Source organism: Triticum dicoccoides, chromosome 4B (assembly GCF_002162155.2).
Source record: "Triticum dicoccoides isolate Atlit2015 ecotype Zavitan chromosome 4B, WEW_v2.0, whole genome shotgun sequence".
Taxonomy (NCBI): domain Eukaryota; kingdom Viridiplantae; phylum Streptophyta; class Magnoliopsida; order Poales; family Poaceae; genus Triticum; species Triticum dicoccoides.
In genome coordinates this window covers 285,984,116-286,006,176 of record NC_041387.1, presented here as the reverse complement: position 1 = coordinate 286,006,176, position 22,061 = coordinate 285,984,116, and positions in this window count along the sequence as shown.

Below are 22,061 nucleotides of genomic sequence, written 5' to 3'. Positions count from 1 at the left end.
AGTACATGCCCTTTCTCAAAGCCCTTGGGATCCAAGTGACACAGCTAGAGATGGCATCCCATGGCTGGATGCGAGGGATGAAGTAATGGTGGAAGAGCATCGTGTTGGATGTACCCCGGCGAAGCCCTCGCAAAGGTGGGCGAAGAGGGCCACGCACGCCACGGCATTCGGCGTGAAATCCAGAAGGTGGAAGCCATAGGTGTGCCTGATGTTGTTGAAGAAATCTGAGAAAGGGGGGCAGAGCCCGTAGTAGAAGTAATCGATGAAGAAAGGATATTTATCTGGACTGGGCTTGGGGAAGGGAGCGGGGATGATGTGTGTGGCAGGATGCCCCGATGTCTCTCTCCCCATAGGCACTTGAATTGGTCCCTGAGCGTGAGCGCGTCGATCGTCGAGGTGAAGAGGGTGTGCTTCTTCCACAGCTTCACCAGCTCGCTCACTGGCAGCTCCTTCCCCGCGGCAGCCTTGGCCACTCCCTTGCCCTTGCTTTCCTTGGGCGCCATGAGGCTGAGAGGGGGCAAGGGATCAAGAGCAATGGAAGCGCGGCGGCGGCAAGCGAAGGCGAGAGTTGTGGTTTGCGTTCGAGGAAGAAGAGGGGAATGGTGGTTCCTAGATTTGGAAAGGCTGGAAGGGTAAATGAGCAGCGCCCCTGTGGATTCCCTTTTTATGAGGAAGGCGCGGGCCGCCTCTTTACTATTCACTGTGAGGTGACGCACACGTGCTGTGACCGTTCCACGCATGACCCCCACGTCATGCACTCAATGCGGGTTGTGGGGAAGCGCAACTAACGAGAAGATTGCAGTAGTTAATCTCTGCCACGCGTGCCTGCGCAGCGTTTTGGGCCTGGCCCAACGATGCTTGGCGCTTATGTGTGGCCCAGGCCCAGGGGCTCCTATCGGTGTACAAAAGTATGGGCCTTTTGCTGTACCCCTTACTTGTGCACGGGCAGTCGTAGCCACACCTGCGACAAGGCTTGGCAAGGCAGTAGAAGACAAAATACAAGACTACCAAGGCAAGCATTAAAGCCAGTAAATAAAGAGCAGAAGACAAGCTAGACCTCACCCGACAACACCCTTGCCGGGGCGACCTACGTAGCCTCGGCAAGAGCCTTGCCGGGGAAACTTGCTCAGCACCAACAAGGCCGCCACCCTTGAGCCTGAGAGTTCTGACACCATAGACAACGTCAAGGCCAAGACTCGGGGGCGCGTGCGTAGTAGCATGCAGATCTTTGTGAAGACTCGTGGCTTGCGAGTCTACGAGAAGACCGGAGAACAAAGACCCCCAGCAAGGCCCTTGCTGGAGACGACTGCGAGACCCCTAGCAAGGCCCTTGCCAAGGACGACTGCGAGGCCCCGGCAAGACCCTTCCCGGGGACAATTGCGGGGCCACAGCCAGGCCCGCACCCGACAAGGTTTCGCTACCTCACTGTCGTTCCAGCGCGACGACCAGCATGCCAACTAGGCAGACGCCTACATGGCGGCATGCAGATTCTAGGCCAACTAAGCAAGCACCTGCATGGTGGCATGCAAATCTTCATGAAGACCCTGCCACCGCGCCAGCATAGCAGCTAGCTAGCCAGCCTGGCACTGCATGCCCTCGTCAGCCTGGACGCATGTCAAGGCAGGATGTGGTAGCAACGGACGGGACGGGTTTCTTGCCATCCCTGATAAAGTTGAAGGGCATGTGCGTAGCGCATTTAATGCGTTTATCCTACGATGTCAGTGATAAACTTGTACACTATAGCTACTTTACACCTCTTGTGTGCCACTGTGGCGATCCCTTTGACATATAAAAGGAGGCCCGAGGCGTACCGGAGAAGGATTCAGACTTTTTGGACTGGGCATGCATAGCAGCTAGTCTAAAAACTCAATAACACTAAATATACACTCAAAGCAGGACTGGGGTTTTACGCTCCTCAGCGGCCCAAACCTGGGTAAAAAAAACCTCGTGCTAATCACCAGACCTGCTCTTTGTGCAACTCTCTCCCCGCCAGCCATAGAAGGGATCCTCGTGATCCCATAGGTGTCGTTTCCCCGACAATGTTTAATCATAATAGGATGAATCATGGATACTAGGTTAAACTTATTTACAAAAATAGAACAAGTCGAGTTCATACCCGTTTCTCTCTGCCACGGCTAGTTGACTTGCATGACCGAATGATTTGAAAATAAAAATAGTGCAAGAGTGTCGTGGACTAAGCTGGAATCTGCAAACACTATATTCAAGAGGAGAAGGCAGGGTAATATGGACTATTTATTAGATCAGTAATGTAAATGAGAGCCACTCAACATTTTCATCGTGGTCTTCTCCTTGGTATGACTCAATAGAAAGGAAGAGAAATTCAGAGAAACACACTGAAATATTTTTGGAGTTTTTTGTTTTTCTAAAGCAAGCAAATGAAAAGGGGAAAGCAAAAACGAGAAAACTATTTACATGGGAAAGCTCCCAACAAGTAGAAGAAGAACAAGGAAATCTTTTTGGGTATTCTTTTTAGTGCTGCAACAATTTAAACTAGGAAGAAAAATCAAAAAGAAGAAAGAAACATATTTTTGGATTTTCTCGAAGTTTTTCAAACACACAAGAAGAAAGCGAAAAAATAAATTAAATATGGATGATACAATGAAAAAGTGTGGACACCGACAACTGGAATGAAATGTGTGATCATGAATGTAATGTCGGTTGGAATACATACTCCCCCAAGCTTAAGATTTTGGCCTAACTTGGTAATTAGTCAGTAGCCTATCTAATGGTCGGAGTGGTAGCTCACGGAGGCTCTCGGTGCGGATGCCTCAGCCCGCCGTGCAGCCACAACCGCTGCGTTATGAGCTCGGGCCTTGCTCTCAAGAACATAATATCTTCCCCTGTTATGAACATCAAAGAGAGCAGGTGCAGGCAAATATGTATCTACCATGGAGTCCTTGTTAAATGTCAAATTATAAGTGAAATTATGAGGATCGTCCCTGAGAATCTTATGACGTTTCATAGCATCAAAGTCTAGGTACTGCGTGGGTAAAATGGGATCATAGGGCAAAGGTAAAACACCCAACCCTCCGGCTATGCATGTGGCATAAATTCCACCATAAAAGTACCCACTACCAACGTTGTGTTGTAACCTACGTGCAACAATTGCTCCAAGATTATATCTTCTATCACCGTAGAGAGCGATGTGAATGAGACTCGAATCGGGAGCACAAAGTATACTACAATCTTGTTTGCCTACAATACATTTTCCATTAAATAACGCGAAGTACTAAATTGCAAGAAAATGTATGCTCTTTATTCTACCTTGCGCCACTCCCCTAGTTTCACCAAAGCAAAGACTAGTCAAAATTAATTCAAACTCAGACCTAGGTGTTCATCAAGCGAACCCCAGAATGGGATTTTGCAGAGGTGAGAAAACCTTTCTAGAGAAATGTTAAATGGATTTTCATACAGTTTAAATGACACCCTAGACTCACAGTGAAAGAATTTAAATTCTTTAACAAATTATTCAGTGAGGATGAGGTGTTGGTCACACTTATCTGAAATGTAGGGACCAAGGTCGGCATTGTGAACATACTGCTCAAATTCCTCCTTAATACTCACGCTCACCATATAATCGTTGCATGGCTATAAGCATGTTTTGGTGGTGGCACTACGAATGGAACTTTCACTTGGTTCAACATAAGACCGATGAATGGAGCTGCTGCTGGATGATGTCTCCGAGGACCTCCTCCTCGGAGAACTCCTTCCAAAAAGTTTCATCGTGTTCACGTACAATTTCTAGAAATTTTTGGTCACAAAAATTTATTGACAAAACTTCACAAAATTGATAGCCACTACTCATAGGGATGTATAGAGGCCATAGCAAGCATTCAAACTACTTAGAACTCTAAGAATTCAACATGCAAGCTCATCTACAGCATCACAAAGAGTAGCTAATTATTCTAAATATAAACCACTAAAACAAAAACTAATTGGACACATGGAGGAGTTACATACCAAGCAACAATACCCTGAAACAGTTTGGGAAACGGAGCTTCGAGCCAAGAGATCAAAATCCGCGGTTTCGGGAGCAAGAACACGAGAGAGAGAGAGAGAGAGAGAGAGAGAGAGAGAGAGAGAGAGAGAGAGAGATAGTGTTTTTTCTGGGTGAATGGAGTGATGTGGGAAGAAGAAGTAAGTGAGAGGGCCCACGTGGGGACCACAACCCACCAGGGCGCGCCTGGGGGTCCTGGCGCGCCCAGGTGGGTTGTGCCCACCTGGTGCACCTCCCTCTGATACTATTTGCACAAGAAATTCAGAAATATTCACACACAAAATCATATCAAATTTTCAAGGCATTCTGAGAACTTTTTTTAGGTTATTTTTTATTGCATGGACAACTCAGAAAACAGACAAAGCATGGCATTTTATTTTTTAACTAAGAAAAACAGAAAACAAAAGGTAGGGACAGAAGGTAGTGCTCACTAAATTCATCAACTTCATACCTCTAAAAAATCATCCATTAATAAGGTTGATCAAGTCTTATTAACAACCACTTTCGATTAGCATGAAACCGAAGAACTTTCGTAAATCACTAAGTTAACTCAATGGGCATATGAATGTCCCCATCAATAAGCATTTCATATATCTCTTTAACAATAGGTAGAGGTAGTTGAAAACTTCCAATAGCAATTGTCGGAGATTTTTCAATAACATTATTACCATTCACTTGGAATTGTTTCTTCGGAAAATGCACTGTATGCTCATTACCATTGATATGAAAAGTGACCTTACTTTTATTGCAATCAATAACAGCCCCTGTAGTATTCAAGAAGGGTCTACCAAGGATAATCGACATGTTGTCTCCTCGGGCATCTCAAGTATAACAAAGTCAGTCAAAATAGTAACATTAGCAACAACAACAACAACAACAACAACAACAACAGGCACATCCTCACACATACCGATAGGTATGGCAATTGATTTATCAGCCATTTGCAAAGATATTTCAGTAGGAGTGAGTTTATTCAAATCAAGTCTTTTATATAAAGGGAAAGGCATAACACTAACACCAGCTCCCAAATCACATAAAGCAGTTTTCACATAATTTCTTTTGATGGAGCAAGGTATAGTTGGTATTCCTAGATCTCCAAGTTTTTTAGGTACTCCATCTTTAAAAGTATAATTAGCAAGCATAGTGGAGATTTCAGCTTCCGGTATTTTTCTCTTCTTAATGATAATGTCTTTCATATACTTTGCATAAGGAGGCATTTTTAAGATATCAGTTAAGCGGGTTCGCAGAAAAAACTGGCCTCAACATTTCAGCAAAGCGTTGAAATTCTTCATCATCTTTCTTTTTAGTTGACTTAGGTGGAAAGGGCATAGGCTTTTGAACCCATGGTTCTCTTTCATTTCCATGCTTTCTAGCAACAAAGTCTCTTTTATCATATCTTTTATTCTTAGGTTGTGGGTTCTCAAGATAAACAGTTGGTTCTATCTCAACATCATTATCTGGTTCTTTATCATTTGTTTGAGTATCTTCATGAACCTCATCATTATCTTTTTCATTATCAGAAGGTGAGTGTTCATTACCAGATTGAGTTTCAGCATCAGAGATAGAAACTTCATTATCATTATCAGGAGGTTTTTCTATTTCAGGTTCACTAGAGGCATGCAAAGTCCTATTATTTTTCTTCTTCTTTTTCTTTTTAGAAGGACTAGGTGCGTGAGTGTTAATTCTTTGAGAGTCTTGTTCAATTTTATTTGGGTGTCCCTCCGGATAAAGTGGTTCCTGAGTCATTTTACCTCCTCTAGTGGCTACTCTAACAACAAAGTCACTTATATTAGTGTTCATTTCATCAAGTAACTCTCTTTAAGATTTAGCAACTTGTTCTAATTTAGTTTGACCCATAGAGGCATGCCTTCCTACACCTCTAACATCATTTGAGATTCTAAATAACAAGTCTCTTAAGCGAGAAATCATACCAGAGTTGTATTTCAATTGTTTCATAACATCTGCATTGAAGTGATCTTGCTTTATAATGTAATTATCAAACTCATAAAGGCATTGACTAGGATGTTCATTACGAGGATCATCACTATCATTGAATTTCATTAAAGATTTTACCTCTACCACCTTAGATGGTGGTGGTGCTTCAAGCCCATGTATTTCTTCGATAGGTGGTAAATTTTTAACATCCTCGGCCTTAACACCTTTTTCCTGCATAGATTTCTTGGCCTCTTGCATATCTTCAGGACTGAGATATAAGATACCCCTGTTCTTCGGAGTGGGTTTAATAGGTGTTTCAGGAGGAGTCCAATCATCATAATTTTTCAATATGTTATTCAATAATTCTTCAGCTTCCCCGATAGTTCGTTCCCTAAAAACACAATCAGCAACACTATCAAGGAAATCCCTAGAAGCATCGGTTAGTCCATTATAGAAGATATCAAGTATTTCATTTTTCTTAAGAGGATGATCAGGCAAAGAAGCAATTGGAGAAGCCTCCCCCAAGCTTCAATTTGCACAAAGTTAAATATTTCCTACAAGGCAGCTTGTTTCCTATGACCGGGGAAATATTTTTCAGAGAGGTAATAGATCATATCCTGGGGACTACGCACACAACCAGGACCAAGAGTATTATACCAATCTTTAGCATCACCCTTTAATGAGAACGGAAATAACTTGAGAATATAGTAATAGCGGATCTTCTCATCATGAGCAAAACGGGTAGCTATATCATTCCACTTAGTAAGATGTGCCAAACAGTCTCAGTTTTATAACCATGGAAAGGATCAGATTCAACCAAAGTGATTAACTCTGGGTCGACAGAGAATTCATAATCCTATCAATAAAAATAGGTGAAGTAGCAAACTCAGGATCACATTTCATTTTATCATTCTGAGATCTTTCTTTATACTTGCATAATAATTTCTCTAGATCATCTATATCCTTTCAAGCAAGAATATCTCTAGTTGCCTACTCACTCATAGTTAACCTTCCGGTACCTTTGGCAATTCATATCTAGGAGGACTAGTTCTAGTAGGTGTTTCAAGATTTTCAGTTTCAAGTTCATCATCGGATTCAGCAATATCATGTTGTCTTACTCTAGCAATTTGTTCATCATGAAATTCACCAGTGGCACATCATCATAAAGCAAGGTACTAGCATCATCATGAGTAGCATTCATAGCAGAAGTAGCATCATCAATAACTAGTGGCATATCAGAATTAATAGCATGTTGTGGAGCTGGATGGTAGTTCCTTACCTCCCCTCGTCTTTGAGGGAAAAATCTTAGTCTTAGCATCCTTCAGATTCTTCATAGTGATAATATGATAATAATCCCAAGTGACTCAACAAATATAGTTATGCTCCCTGGCAACGGCACTAGAAAAAGGTCTTGATAACCCACAAGTATAGGGGATCACAACAGTTTTCGTGGGTAGAGTATTGAACCCAAATTTATAGATTCGACACAAGGGGAGCCAAAGAATATTTGAAGGTATTAGCAGCTAAGTTGTCAATTCAACCACACCTGGAGTTTAATTATCTGCAGCAAAGTAATTAGTAGCACATTAATATGATAGTTTTGATGATAGCAGCAGTAGCAACGGTAACGGTAACAGTGATAGCAGTGATATTGTAGCAGTAACGATAGCATTAGCAGTAGTAACTTAGCAGAAACAATATAAGATAAATTTGTTGGCATTGGATCGGTGACTCGTTGGATGATATTCATCATGAGACAGTTATAACCTAGGGCGATACGGCACTATCTACAGTTCATAAATATAATGTAGGCATGTATTTCGTAAATAGTCATACGTGCTTATGGAAAGAACTTGCAATCTTTTGTCCTACCCTCCCGTGGAAGCGGGGTCCCATTGGAAACTAAGGGATATTAAGGCCGCCTTTTAATAGAGAACCGGAACAAAGCATTAACACACGTGAATACATGAACTCCTCAAACTACGGGCATCACTGGGAGTGGTCCCGATTGTTGTCACTCCGGGATTGCCGGATCATAACACGTAGTAGGTGACTATAACTTGCAAGATCGGATCTAGAACATGGATATAATGGTGATAACATAAATTTTTCAGATCTGAAATCATGGCACCCGGGCCCAAAGTGACAAGCATTAAGCATGGCAAAGTCATAGCAACATCAATCTCAGAACATAGTGGATACCACGGATCAGGCCCTAACAAAACTAACTCGATTACATGATGAATCTCATCCAACTCCTCACCGACAAGCGAGCCTACAAAGGAATTAGTCACTCACGGTGGGGAGCGTCATGGAATTGGTGATGGAGATGTGTTGGTGATGACGAAGATCGAAGATCCCCCTCTTCGGAGCCCCAAATGGACTCCAGATCTGGCATTCCGATGAAGAACAAGAGATGGTGGCAGCTTCGTCTCGTGAAACATGATAATTCTTTCTCCTTGACTTTTTTCTGGAATAATGTGATTTTATGGCGACAGTTTCAGGGTCAGTGGGGCCACCAGGTGGGGAGCAGCCACCGGTCCGCGCCTGGGGGGCAGGCGCGCCCTGGTGGGTTGTGCCCGCCCAGGTGCCCCCCTCAGGTGGCTCTTGGCTCCATAAATTCTCTTTATTGATATAAAAAATCCTTCCAAAGTTTCTTTCCATTCCGAGAACTTTTATTTCTGCACAAAAACAACACCATGGTTGTTCTGCTGAAAACAGCGTCAGACCGGGGTTAGTTTCATTCAAATCATGCAAATTAGAGTCCAAAACAAGAGGAAAAGCGTTCAGAAAATTAGATACGTTGGAGATGTATTAGGTCTCACCGAGATGGCTTGACCGATTCTCTGTTGCCTTGTTGCTTCACTTTGGTCCCACGAAGATGATGAAATCGACGCCACCGAGATGCGTTTTTTCCCTAAGCCCCTGCACATCGGTCCCTTCACGTTGTTACCGTCGATCCCACTAAGATTCCTAACGTTCATATATTTACACAGATCGGTGCCACCGAGTTTTCTTATCGGTGCCACCGAGATGGGTCAAATGTGTGTAACGGTTGGATTTTGAGTGGAGGCTATATATACCCCTCCACCCCTTCTTCCTCATTGAGGAGAGCCATCAGAATGTGCCTACGCTTCCACCATTCGTTTTTTGAGAGAGAACCACCTACTCATGTGCTGAGATCAAGAGTTTCCATTCCTACCATTTGAACCTTGATTTCTAGCCTTCCCCAAGTTTCTTTCCACTCAAATCCTTCTTCCACCATAGCCAAATTTGAGAGAGAGTTGAGTGTTGGGGAGACTATCATTTGAAGCACAAGAGCAAGGAGTTCATCATCAACATTTGGAGAGTGGTGTCTCCTAGATTGGTTAGGTATCGCTTGGGAGCCTCCGACATGATGTGGAATTGAACCAAGAAGTTTGTAAGGGTAAGGAGATCTCCTACTTCATGAAGATCTACCTGAGTGAGGCAAGTCCTTCATGGGTGATGACCATCATGGGATAGACAAGGTTGCTTCTTCATGGACACTTCATGGTTGGAGCCCTCCGTGGACTCGTGGAACCGTTACCCCTCATGGGTTTAAGTCTCGATCAACATGGATGTACGATAGCACCGCCTATCGGAACCACACCAAAAATCTTCCTGACTCCATTGTGTTTGACTTCTCCAAGCCCATCCCTTTACTTACATGTGCAATGTTTTATATTCCGCTGCTATACTCTTATACTTGCATGCGTAGGGTGTTACTTGACTTATCAAAATTGCTAAAATCTGCCCACAACGAAAATTAGGAAAAGGGAAGATTTTTATTTGGTCAAGTAGTGTAATCACCCCCACCCCCAGACATACTTCCGATCCTACACACTCGGACGTCTTCCTTCAGTTGGCCTAGCCACCACCACTCAAACAGTGAATGCGCGAGGGAGATGTGGGAGCTGCAACAGTCGAGTAGTCTTAAATCAGGCTTTAAGCATAGTCATGGCTACCATTACTTGTAACTGTCATAGTTGTGGCGATTAACACCTGTCACTACCATAATTATAACCATTAAACCACCCTTGTAATGTGAGAGTAAACATCACTGCAAAAAAAGACACATCCGCGACATTATGGCCCGAATGAAAAAAATATCACGGTTACGACACTTCTATGACGATAATTGTGACAGAAACATGTATCATAATAGATGTGGTGGGCTCCTACTTCTATGACAAAAAATCATGACAAAAATTGGGCTTTTTGTTGGAAATATGCCCTAGAGGCAATAATAAAAGTGTTATTATTATATTTCTTTGTTCATGATAATAGTCTTTTATTCATGCTATAACTGTATTATCCGGAAATCGTAATACACGTGTGAATACATAGACCACAATATGTCCCTAGTGAGCCTCTAGTTGACTAGCTCGTTGTGATCAACAGATAGTCATGGTTTCCTGGCTATGGACATTGGATGTCGTTGATAACGGGATCACATCATTAGGAGAATGATGTGATGGACAAGACCCAATCCTAAGCCTAGCACAAAGATCGTGTAGTTCAATTGCTAGAGCTTTGCCAATGTCAAGTATCTCTTCCTTCGACCATGAGAGCGTGCAACTCCTGGATACCATAGGAGTGCTTTGGGTGTATCAAACGTCACAACGTAACTGGGTGACTATAAAGGTGCACTACAGGTATCTCCGAAAGTATCTATTGTTTTATGCGGATCGAGACTGGGATTTGTCACTCCATGTAAACGGAGAGGTATCTCTGGGCCCACTCGATAGGACATCATCATATGCGCAATGTGACCAAGGAGTTGATCACGGGATGATGTGTTACGGAACGAGTAAAGTGACTTGCCGGTAACGAGATTGAACAAGGTATTGGATACCGACGATCGAGTCTCGGGCAAGTAACATACCGATAGACAAAGGGAATTGAATACGGGATTGATAAAGTCCTTGACATCGTGGTTCATCCGATGAGATCATCGTGGAACATGTGGGAGCCATCATGGGTATCTAGATCCCGCTGTTGGTTATTGACCGGAGAACGTCTCGGTCATGTCTACATGTCTCCCGAACCCGTAGGGTCTACACACTTAAGGTTCGATGACGCTAGGGTTATAAAGGAAGCTTGTATGTGGTTACGGAATGTTGTTCTGAGTCCCGGATGAGATCCCGGACGTCACGAGGAGTTCCGGAATGGTCCGGAGGTAAAGATTTATATATGGGAAGTCCTATTTTGGTCACCGGAAAAGTTTCGAGCGATATCGGTATTGTACCGGGACCACCGGGAGGGTCCCGGGGGTCCACCAAGTGGGGCCACCTGCCCCAGAAGGCTGCGTGGGCCATGTGTGGGAGGGGACCAGCCCCTAGGTGGGCTGGTGTGCCCCCCACAAGGGGCCAAGGCGCAAGGGAGAGTGGGAGGGGGCAAACCCTAGTCCAGATGGGCCTTAAGGCCCACCTAGTGTGCGCCTCCCCTCTCTCCCCCTCTTGGCCGCCACCCCCTTTGCCATCTAGGGCTGGCCGCACCCCTTGGGGGTGGGAAACCCTAAAGGGGTCGCAGCCCCCCTTCCCCCTATATAAATAGAGGCCTGGGGCTGTCCATAACACATGAGAACTTCTCCTCTTGGTGCAGCCCTGCCTCTCTCCCTACTCCTCCTCTCCCATGGTGCTTGGCGAAGCCCTGCGGGATTGCCACGCTCCTCCACCACCACCACGCCGTTGTGCTGCTGCTGGATGGAGTCTTCCTCAACCTCTCCCTCTCTCCTTGTTGGATCAAGGCGTGGGAGACGTCACCGAGTTGTACGTGTGTTGAACGCGGAGGTGCCGTGCGTTCGGCACTTGATCATCGGTGATTTGAATCACGACGAGTACGACTCCATCAACCCCGTTCACTTGAACGCTTCCGCTTAGCGATCTACAAGGGTATGTAGATGCACTCTCCTTCCCCTCGTTGCTGGTTTCTCCATAGATAGATCTTGGTGACACGTAGGAAAATTTTGAATTTCTGCTACGTTCCCCAACAGTGGCATCATGAGCTAGGTCTATTGCGTAGATTCTTTGCACGAGTAGAACACAAAGTAGTTGTGGGCGTTGATTTTGTTCAATATGCTTACCGTTACTAGTCCAATCTTGTTTCGATGGTATTGTGGGATGAAGCGGCCCGGACCGACCTTACACGTACTCTTACGTGAGACAGGTTCCACCGATTGACATGCACTTGGTGCATAAGGTGGCTAGCGGGTGCCAGTCTCTCCCACTTTAGTCGGAACGGATTCGATGAAAAGGATCCTTATGAAGGGTAAATAGCAATTGGCATATCACGTTGTGTTTTTGCGTAGGTAAGAAACGTTCTTGCTAGAAACCCATAGCAGCCACGTAAAACATGCAAACAACAATTAGAGGACGTCTAACTTGTTTTTGCAGGGTATGCTTTGTGATGTGATATGGCCAACAATAATGTGGTGAATAATATGTGATGTATGAGATTGATCATGTTCTTGTAATAGGATTCACGACTTGCATGTCGATGAGTATGACAACCGGCAGGAGCCATAGGAGTTGTCTTTATTTATTGTATGACCTGCGTGTCATTGAACAACGCCATGTAAATTACTTTACTTTATTGCTAAACGTGTTAGCCATAGAAGTAGAAGTAGTCGTTGGCGTGACAACTTCATGAAGACACGATGATGGAGATCATGGTGTCATGCCGGTGACGATGATGATCATGGAGCCCCGAAGATGAAGATCAAAAGGAGCAAAATGATATTGGCCATATCATGTCACTATTTGATTGCATGTGATGTTTATCATGTTTATGCATCTTGTTTACTTAGGACGACGGTAGTAAATAAGATGATCCCTTACAAAATTTCAAGAAGTGTTCTCCCCTAATGTCACACCCTAGCTAGTCATGCATTAGAGTGTTGCATCATGTTTACTCTTTCATCAGAAACTTGAAATGGGGATCTGTGAAACCCTCAGAATCATTTTGAAAATGACCCAAATAAAAATTTCTCCAAAAGGGTCCAAGAAAATGCTCATGTTGATCTCTGAAAATATTGGACAGAGATAAAAATCAAACCAATATTTTTAGTGGCTCATGGACATTTATTTTGGGCATTTGGAATTAATGCATGAATATTTGCTTTGGAAATATATTTCTATATATATAAATATATGTCCAAATATTATGCCAATTATAAAGGAGCTCTGGAATAATATATCTAGCCCCTGAAAAATTTTGGCATAAGTTAAATAAATGATTTAATATATTATTTAAATTAAAACAAATGTCAGAAATTAGAAAAACAGAAAAATAAATAAAGGGAGAAACTTACCTGGGCTCCTCCCTGTGCAGCCCAGCCAGCTGGCCGGCCCAGCCAGCAGGCGGCCCAGCCCGCCTCCCTCCTCTGTCGTCTTCGTCCCGACAGAGGGAGGGGAGTGTGGCCGGCGCGCGCGCGCGCCACCGCGCCACGCCACCTCTCTCCCTGCCTGCCTGCCCTCCCCTCCTCGCCTCGATGCCCTGGACGACGCCACGCCTCCCCCCATGCTCTCTCTCACTCGCCCTCGGCTCTCCCCTCCTCTCCCTCGCTCTCTCTCTCTCACACGGCCGAACACCACTGTCGCCGCCGTTCGCCATAGAAGCCGACTCCGGCCACCCCTCGCTCCCCCGACTAGCTCAGGAGCTCCGCCTCGACCTCCTCTTCCTCCCCACCGCTCCACGGGTCTCCGGAAGCCCTGCATCGCCGTCACGTCGCCGTTCCCCTCCTCGGACTCTGACCACCGTCGCCGTCGATTCGCCGTCTCCAGCGCGTCCCCGAGCCCGCTTCGACGCCCACTGCAACCGCGATGAGCTACGCCACCGTTTACCCCTCTTCTCCCCCTCGTTCCCTCACCGCAACCTCCTCCCCACCACGGCCAAACCTCCGCCGTCGCCGAGCTCGCCGTCGACGCAGCTCCGGTGACCATTTGGTCACCCCGGCGAGTCCAACGAGTTCGTAAGGCTCCGTAGAGCATCCCTAGCGCCTCGCTTAGCTCGCCTTCGAGCTCCAACCCCGTTTCCGTGCACGACCGAACTCCGGCGGCCGCAGCCGAGCTCGCCGCCGTCGACTCCGGCCACCTCAGGCCCGGCCACCACCACCGTTCGACGCGCGGGAGCAAGAGCTCTCCAACGAGCCCAAGAACGGCCTCGCCCGTGCCCTGTAGCGCGATCCCGCATCGCGCCGCCGTCTCGGGCCTCGCCGGCGTCACGTCGCCGGTGGGTTTGACCCACTTTGACCACCACAGGAACCCCCCTGAGTCCCTGACAGGTGGGCCCAGCCCTGTAGCTAATTAGGATTAGCGCTAACCACTGTTAGTTAACCCCCTGACACTGACTAGTGGGCCCCAGTGCCACTAATTAGTAATTAGGATTAATTTAACCCTGTTTAACCCCCCTGTCACTGACGTGTGGGCCCCACACGTCAGGTTTGACCCCAGACAGCCGCAGTTGACCACTGACGTCATGCTGACGTCATGCTGGCGCAATAATTATATTTCTGGATTTAAATTAAATCAGGAAATTCCAGAATATTATTTAAACTTCAAAAATTCATAACTTTTATTCTGTAACTCCAAATTGGACAAATTATATATGAAAAATGATCAGAAAAATCCAATCTATCCATCTGTACTATTTTCATGCATGATCAAACAAGTTAAATTGATGTTTTAAGCAGAACAAGGAAAAGCACTTTAAAAGGCCATGTTTGAGTTTGAAATTTGAATCTTTGATTCAAATTTGTTCAAACCCTTCTGGTTTTAGTTGCATTAGCCCAACACACTCATATTGCCATGTTTCATGCATGCATCATATTGTTGCACATTGTTTGGTGATGTTGTGTATCGGTGTCCTTTGCGACAGGTTCTGCCTCCGAGGAGTACCGTGATTACCCTAACGAAGAACCGTATCAGTGCATCGAACCATCAGGCAAGCAACCAACCATTTGATCATATCGATACAATCCCATGTTCTCGCTCCTGCTCTCTTTTACTGCATTAAGACAACGCGATTCAAACTGCTGTGTGCTACGGTAGTTGAACCCATTTCCTCTGCATGACCTGTCATTGCCACAGTAACTAGATGAAACCCACTAGCATGTGTAGGAGTTGATTGAGCCATATGTATGTGTTGTTCCTACCTTGCTATGCCTGCTATGCTTAGAGTCGTGTCAGGTCTGGTTCATCAGGGTGATGGGCTGGAGTGAAATGATTATGTTGGTAATGAGAGTGGTGTGGTGAACACGATTTGGTAAAGGTATCGATGAGAGGCCATGTAGGAGTACATGGTGGGTTGTTTCATTGAAGCCGACCTTAAGCACTGAGATCTGTATGTGTGATTTAAGAATCAGCTACTACCATGCATTGGGCCCGAAACCAATGGACCCTCTCGGCTTCTTATTCACCCTAGTTCTCCGTCCAGGAGTTGCAAGTAGTTTCTGGTGTTTGTAGCCTACTGGAGGCCGTGGACAGCGCTGACCGTAGGGGTGGGTTGTGATGCGGTAGGTACGTGGCACGGTGTACCGAATACCCGTTAGGTATCTCGGGAACCCTGTTCACATCGTTCGGGGCCGTATGGGAAACCTCGGCCGGACTCCCTGCGGATGGAACCTGGATAGGCGATAAACCTGGACTGGAGGCTTAGGTGATTAGGTAGGTCGTGGCCGACACCCACGTTGGGCTTCCGCTTGAAGGTTGCCGAGTACATGTCGTGTAAACGACGGTAAGTGGTGAGAGCGTGTATGAAGGAGTACACCCCTGCAGGGTTAACATGATCTATTCGAATAGCCGCGTCCGCGGTAAAGGACTACTTGGTTGCCTATACAGTTCATAGACAAGTAAATGGAAACTGTTAAAAGCCTCAAGATAAGTGTGAGTGCCGAGGATGGCTCTTCCGTAGGAAGACGGAGGTGGATCCTCGGTAGTGTATTGAAGTGGTGAGTAGTGGACTCGTGTGCGAAAAACCATTTCAAGTTGAAGTATCGTAGGATAGTCTAGCCAAGAGTCAAAGCTGGCTTGCTGCAATAAGTCCACCAACCCTTCTTGATAATATGCATGTATGTAGGATCTGATGTAAGTCTTGCTGAGTACCTTTGTACTCATGTTGCTATAATTTACATTTTTACAGAAGACGCTGCAACCCCTTCTGATGGGTTCTATGTAGACGTTGACATCAACGAGTAGGCTAAAGACCCAGGTGGTGACCCTGAGCTTGTGAAGGACCACGTAGTATAGCTAGGCTTTCCAAGCCTCTTTTATTTTACTAGTTGTCTGTACTCAGACAAGTTACTTCCGCTGCTGGTTTGTATGACTGTATGACTTGTATGTTGGGTCGTGAGACCCGTACTTTTGTGTATGTTATGTATGGCTCCCTGAGCCTTAAATAAAGTACTTGTGTCGTAGAGTCATGTTGTGATGCTTCGTTGTATTTGCACATATCGAGCATATTGTGTGTATGATTGAAATGCTTGGTATGTGTGGGATCTGACTATCTAGTTGTTTATCTTCAGTAGCCTCTCTTACCGGGAAATGTCTCCTAGTGTTACCGCTGAGCCATGGTAGCTTGCTACTGCTCTGGAACACTTAGGCTGGCCGGCATGTGTCCTTCTTCGTTCCTGTGTCTGTCCCTTCGGGGAAATGTCACGCTATGAGTACCGGAGTCCTGTTAGCCCGCTACAGCCCGGTTTACCGGAGTCCTGCTAGCCCAGTGCTACAGCCCGGACCCACTTGCTGATGACCGACACGTTCGAAGCTGGGTCATGGATGCCTGTCCCTGTAAGTCTGTGCCACTTTGGGTTTACGACTAGTCATGTCAGCCCGGGCTCTTTATCATATGGATGCTAGCGACACCATCATATACGTGAGCCAAAAGGCGCAAACGGTCCCGGGCAGAGGTAAGGCGACACCCGTGGGGATACCGTGCGTGAGGCCGCAAAGTGATATGAGGTGTTACCGGCTAGATCGATGTGACATCGAGTCGGGGTCCTGACACCTAACTGTGCACCGTTGCTACAGTTCGTCGCTTCTAAGCACCACGTGATGATCGGGTGTGATGGATTCTTACGTTCACATACAACGGGTGTAAGACAGTTTTACACAGCGAAAACACTTAGGGTTAACTTGACGAGCCTAGCATGTACAAACATGGCCTCGGAACACGGAGACCGAAAGGTCGAGCATGAGTCGTATAGCAGATACGATCAACATGAAGATGTTCACCGATGATGACTAGTCCGTCTCACGTGATGATCGGACACGGCCTAGTTGACTCGGATCATGTGATCACTTAGATGACCAGAGGGATGTCTATCTGAGTGGGAGTTCATAAGATGAACTTAATTATCCTGAACATAGTCAAAAGACCTTTTGCAAATTATGTCGTAGCTCGCGCTTTAGTTCTACTGTTTTAGATATGTTCCTAGAGAAAATATAGTTGAAAGTTGATAGTAGCAATTATGCGGACAGTAGAAAGCTTATGTCCTTAATGCACTGCTCAGTGTGCTGAACCCCAAACGTCGTCTGTGGATGTTGCGAACATCAGACATACATGTTTTGATAACTACGTGATAGTTCAGTTAAACGGTTTAGAGTTGAGGCACCAAAGACGTTTTTTTTTGAAACGTCGCGGAACATATGAGATGTTTCGAGGGCTGAAATTAGGATTCCAGGCTCGTGCCCATGTCAAGAGGTATAAGACCTCCGACAATTTTCTTAGCCTGCAAACTAAGGGAGAAAAGCTCAATCGTTGAGCTTGTGCTCAGATTGTCTGAGCACAACAATCACTTGAATCGAGTGGGAGTTGATCTTCCAGATGAGATAGTGATGTTTCTCCATAGACATTGCCACCAAGATACTAGAGCTTCGTGATGAACTATAACATATCAGGGATAGATATGATGATCCTTTGAGGTATTCGCGATGTTTGACACCGCGAAAGTAGAAATCAAGAAGGAGCATCAATTGTTGATGGTTGGTGAAACCACTAGTTTCAAGAAGGGCAAGGGCAAGAAGGGATACTTCATGAAACGGCAAATCAGCTACTGCACCAGTGAAGAAACCCGAGGTTGAACCCAAACCCGAGACTAAGTGCTTCTGTGATAAGGGGAATAGCCGCTGGAGCAGAATTACCCTAGATACTTGGTAGATAAGAAGGCTGGCAAGGTCGATAAAAGTATATTGGATATACATTGTATTGATGTGTATTTTACTAGTACTCCTAGTAGCACCAGGGTATTAGATACCGGTTCGGTTGCTAAGTGTTAGTAACTCGAAATAAAAGCTACGGAATAAACGGAGACTAGCTAAACGTGAGATGACGATATGTGTTGGAAGTGTTTCCAACGTTGATATGATCAAGCATCACACGCTCCCTCTACCATCGAGATTGGTGTTTGCATTGAGCATAGACATGATTGGATTATGTCTATCGCAATACGGTTATTCATTTAAGGAGAATAATGGTTACTCTGTTTATTTGAATAATACCTTCAATGGTCTTACACCTAAAATGAATGGTTTATTGAATCTCGATCGTAGTGATACACATGTTCATGCCAAAAGATATAAGATAGTAATGATAGTACAACTTACTTGTGGCACTGCCATGTAAGTCATAATGGTATAAAACGCATGAAGAAGCTCCATGTTGATGGATCTTTGGACTCACTCGTTTTTGAAAAGTTTGAGACATGCGAACCATGTCTATTGGTGTATACGCATGAAGGAACTCAATGCAGATGGATCGTTTGGACTCACTTGATTTTGAATCACTTGAGATATGCAAATCATACCACATGGGCAAGATGACTGAAAAGCCTCGTTTTCAGTAAAATGGAACAAGATAGCAACTTGTTGGAAGCAACACATTTTGATGTGTGCAGTCCAATGAGTGCTGAGGCATGCAGTGAATATCGTTATGTTCTTACTTCACAGATGATTCGAGTAAATGTTGAGTATATTTACTTGATGAAACACAAGTCTGAATTATTGAATGGTTCAAGTAATTTCAGAGTGAAGTTGAAGATCATTGTGACAAGAGGATAAAATGTCTATGATATGATCATAGAGATGAATATCTGAGTCACGAGTTTTGGCACACAATTAAGACATTGTGGAAATTGTTTCGCAATTAATACCGCCTGGAACACCATAGTGTGATGGTGTGTCCGAACATCATAGTTGCACCCTATTGGATATGGTGCGTACCATGATGTCTCTTATCGAATTACCACTATCGTTCATGGGTTAAGCATTAGAGACAACCACATTCACTTTAAATAGGGCACCACGTAATTCCGTTGAGATGACACCGTATGAATTATGGTTTAGAGAAACCTAAGTTGTCGTTTCTTAAAGGTTTGGGGCTGCGACGCTTATGTGGAAAAGTTTCAGGATTGATAAGCTCGAACCCAAAGCGGATAAAATGCATCTTCATAGGACACCCAAAACAGTTGGGTATACCTCCTGTCTCAGATCCGAAAGCAATAAGGGATTGTTTCTAGAATCAGGTCCTTTCTCGAGGAAAAGTTTCTCTCGAAAGAATTGAGTGGGAGGATGGTGGAGACTTGATGAGGTTATTGAACCATCACTTCAACCAGTGTGTAGCAGGGCACAGGAAGTTGTTCCTGTGGCACCTACACCAATTGAAGTAGAAGCTTATGATAGTGATCATGAAACTTCAGATCAAGTCACTCCCAAACCTCGTAGGGTGACAAGGATACGTACTACTTCAGAGTGGTACAGTAATCTTGTCTTGAAGGTCATGTTGCTACACAACAATGAACCTACGAGCTATGGGGAAGCGATTGTGGGCCCAAATTCTGACAAATGGTTAGAAGCCATGAAATCCGAGATAGGATCCATGTGTCAGAACAAAGCATGGACTTTGGTGGACTTGCCCGATGATCGGCAAGCCATTGAGATAAATGGATCTTTAAGAAGAAGACGGACGTGGATGGTAATGTCACCATCTATGAAGCTCGACTTGTGGCGAAGAGTTTTTTCACAAGTTCAAGGAGTTGACTACGATGAGATTTTCTCATCCGTAGTGATGCTTAAAGTCCGTCGGATTCATGTTAGCATTAGCTGCATTTATGAAATCTGGCAGATGGATGACAAAACGAGTTTCCTTACCAGTCTTCGTATGGAAAGGTTGTATGCAATACAATCAGAAAGGTTTTGTCGATCCTAAGGATGCTAAAAGGTATGCTAGCACCAGCGATCCTTTTAAGGACTGGAGTAAGCATCTCGGAGTTGGAATGTACACTTTGATGAGATGATCAAAGATTTTGGGTTTGTACAAAGTTTTATGAAAAACTTGTATTTCCAAAGAAGTGAGTGGGAGCACTATAGAATTTCTGATGAGTATATGATGATCAGAAATGATGTAGAATTTCTGTAAAGCATATAGGGTTATTTTGAAAGTGTTTTTCAATCGAAAGCCTGGATTAAGCTACTTGAACATTGAGCATCAAGATCTATAAGGATAGATCAAAATGCTTAATAATACTTTCAAATGAGCACATACCTTGACATGATCTTGAAGGTGTTCAAGATGGACCAGTCAAAGAAGGAGTTCTTGCCTGAGTTGTAAGGTACAAAGTTAAGACTTAAAGCTCGACCACGGCAGAATAGAGAGAAAGGACGAAGGTCGTCCCCTATGCTTAAGACGTAGGCTCTTCAGTATGCTATGCTGTGTACCGCACCTGAAGTGTGCCTTGCCATGAGTCAGTCAAGGGGTACAAGAGTGATCCAAGAATGGCTCACAGGATAGTGGTCAAAGTTATCCTTAGTAACTAGTGGACTAAGGAATTTTCTCGATTATGGAGGTGGTAAAAGAGTTCGTCGTAAAGGTTACGTCGATGCAAGCTTAACACCTATCTGGATAGCTCTAAGTAGAGATACCGGATACGTACAATGGGGCAACAATTTAGAATAGCTCCAAGTGGAACAGTTATTTGGAATGGCTCCAAATAGAACGTGGTAGCTACATCTAGGAGATGACATAGAGATTTGTAAAGCACACACGAATCTGAAAGGTTCAGACCCGTTGACTAAAACCTCTCTCACAAGCAACATGATCAAACATAAAACTCATTGAGTGTTAATCACATAGTGATGTGAACTAGACTACTGACTCTAGTAAACTCTTGGGTATTAGTCACATGGCGATGTGACCTGTGAGTGTTAATCACATGGCGATGTGAACTAGATTATTGACTCTAGTGCAAGTGGGAGACTGTTGGAAATATGCCCTAGAGGCAATAATAAAAGTGTTATTATTATATTTCTTTGTTCATGATAATAGTCTTTTATTCATGCTATAACTGTATTATCCGGAAATCGTAATACACGTGTGAATACATAGACCACAATATGTCCCTAGTGAGCCTCTAGTTGACTAGCTCGTTGTGATCAACAGATAGTCATGGTTCCCTGGCTATGGACATTGGATGTCGTTGATAACGGGATCACATCATTAGGAGAATGATGTGATGGACAAGACCCAATCCTAAGCCTAGCACAAAGATCGTGTAGTTCAATTGCTAGAGCTTTGCCAATGTCAAGTATCTCTTCCTTCGACCATGAGAGCGTGTAACTCCTGGATACCGTAGGAGTGCTTTCGGTGTATCAAACGTCACAACGTAACTGGGTGACTATAAAGGTGCACTATAGGTATCTCCGAAAGTATCTATTGTTTTATGCGGATCGAGACTGGGATTTGTCACTCCATGTAAACGGAGAGGTATCTCTGGGCCCACTCGGTAGGACATCATCATATGCGCAATGTGACCAAGGAGTTGATCACGGGATGATGTGTTACGGAACGAGTAAAGTGACTTGCCGGTAACGAGATTGAACAAGGTATTGGATACCGACGATCGAGTCTCGGGCAAGTAACATACCGATAGACAAAGGGAATTGAATACGGGATTGATAAAGTCCTTGACATCGTGGTTCATCCGATGAGATCATCGTGGAACATGTGGGAGCCATCATGGGTATCCAGATCCCGCTGTTGGTTATTGACCGGAGAACGTCTCGGTCATGTCTACATGTCTCCCGAACCCGTAGGG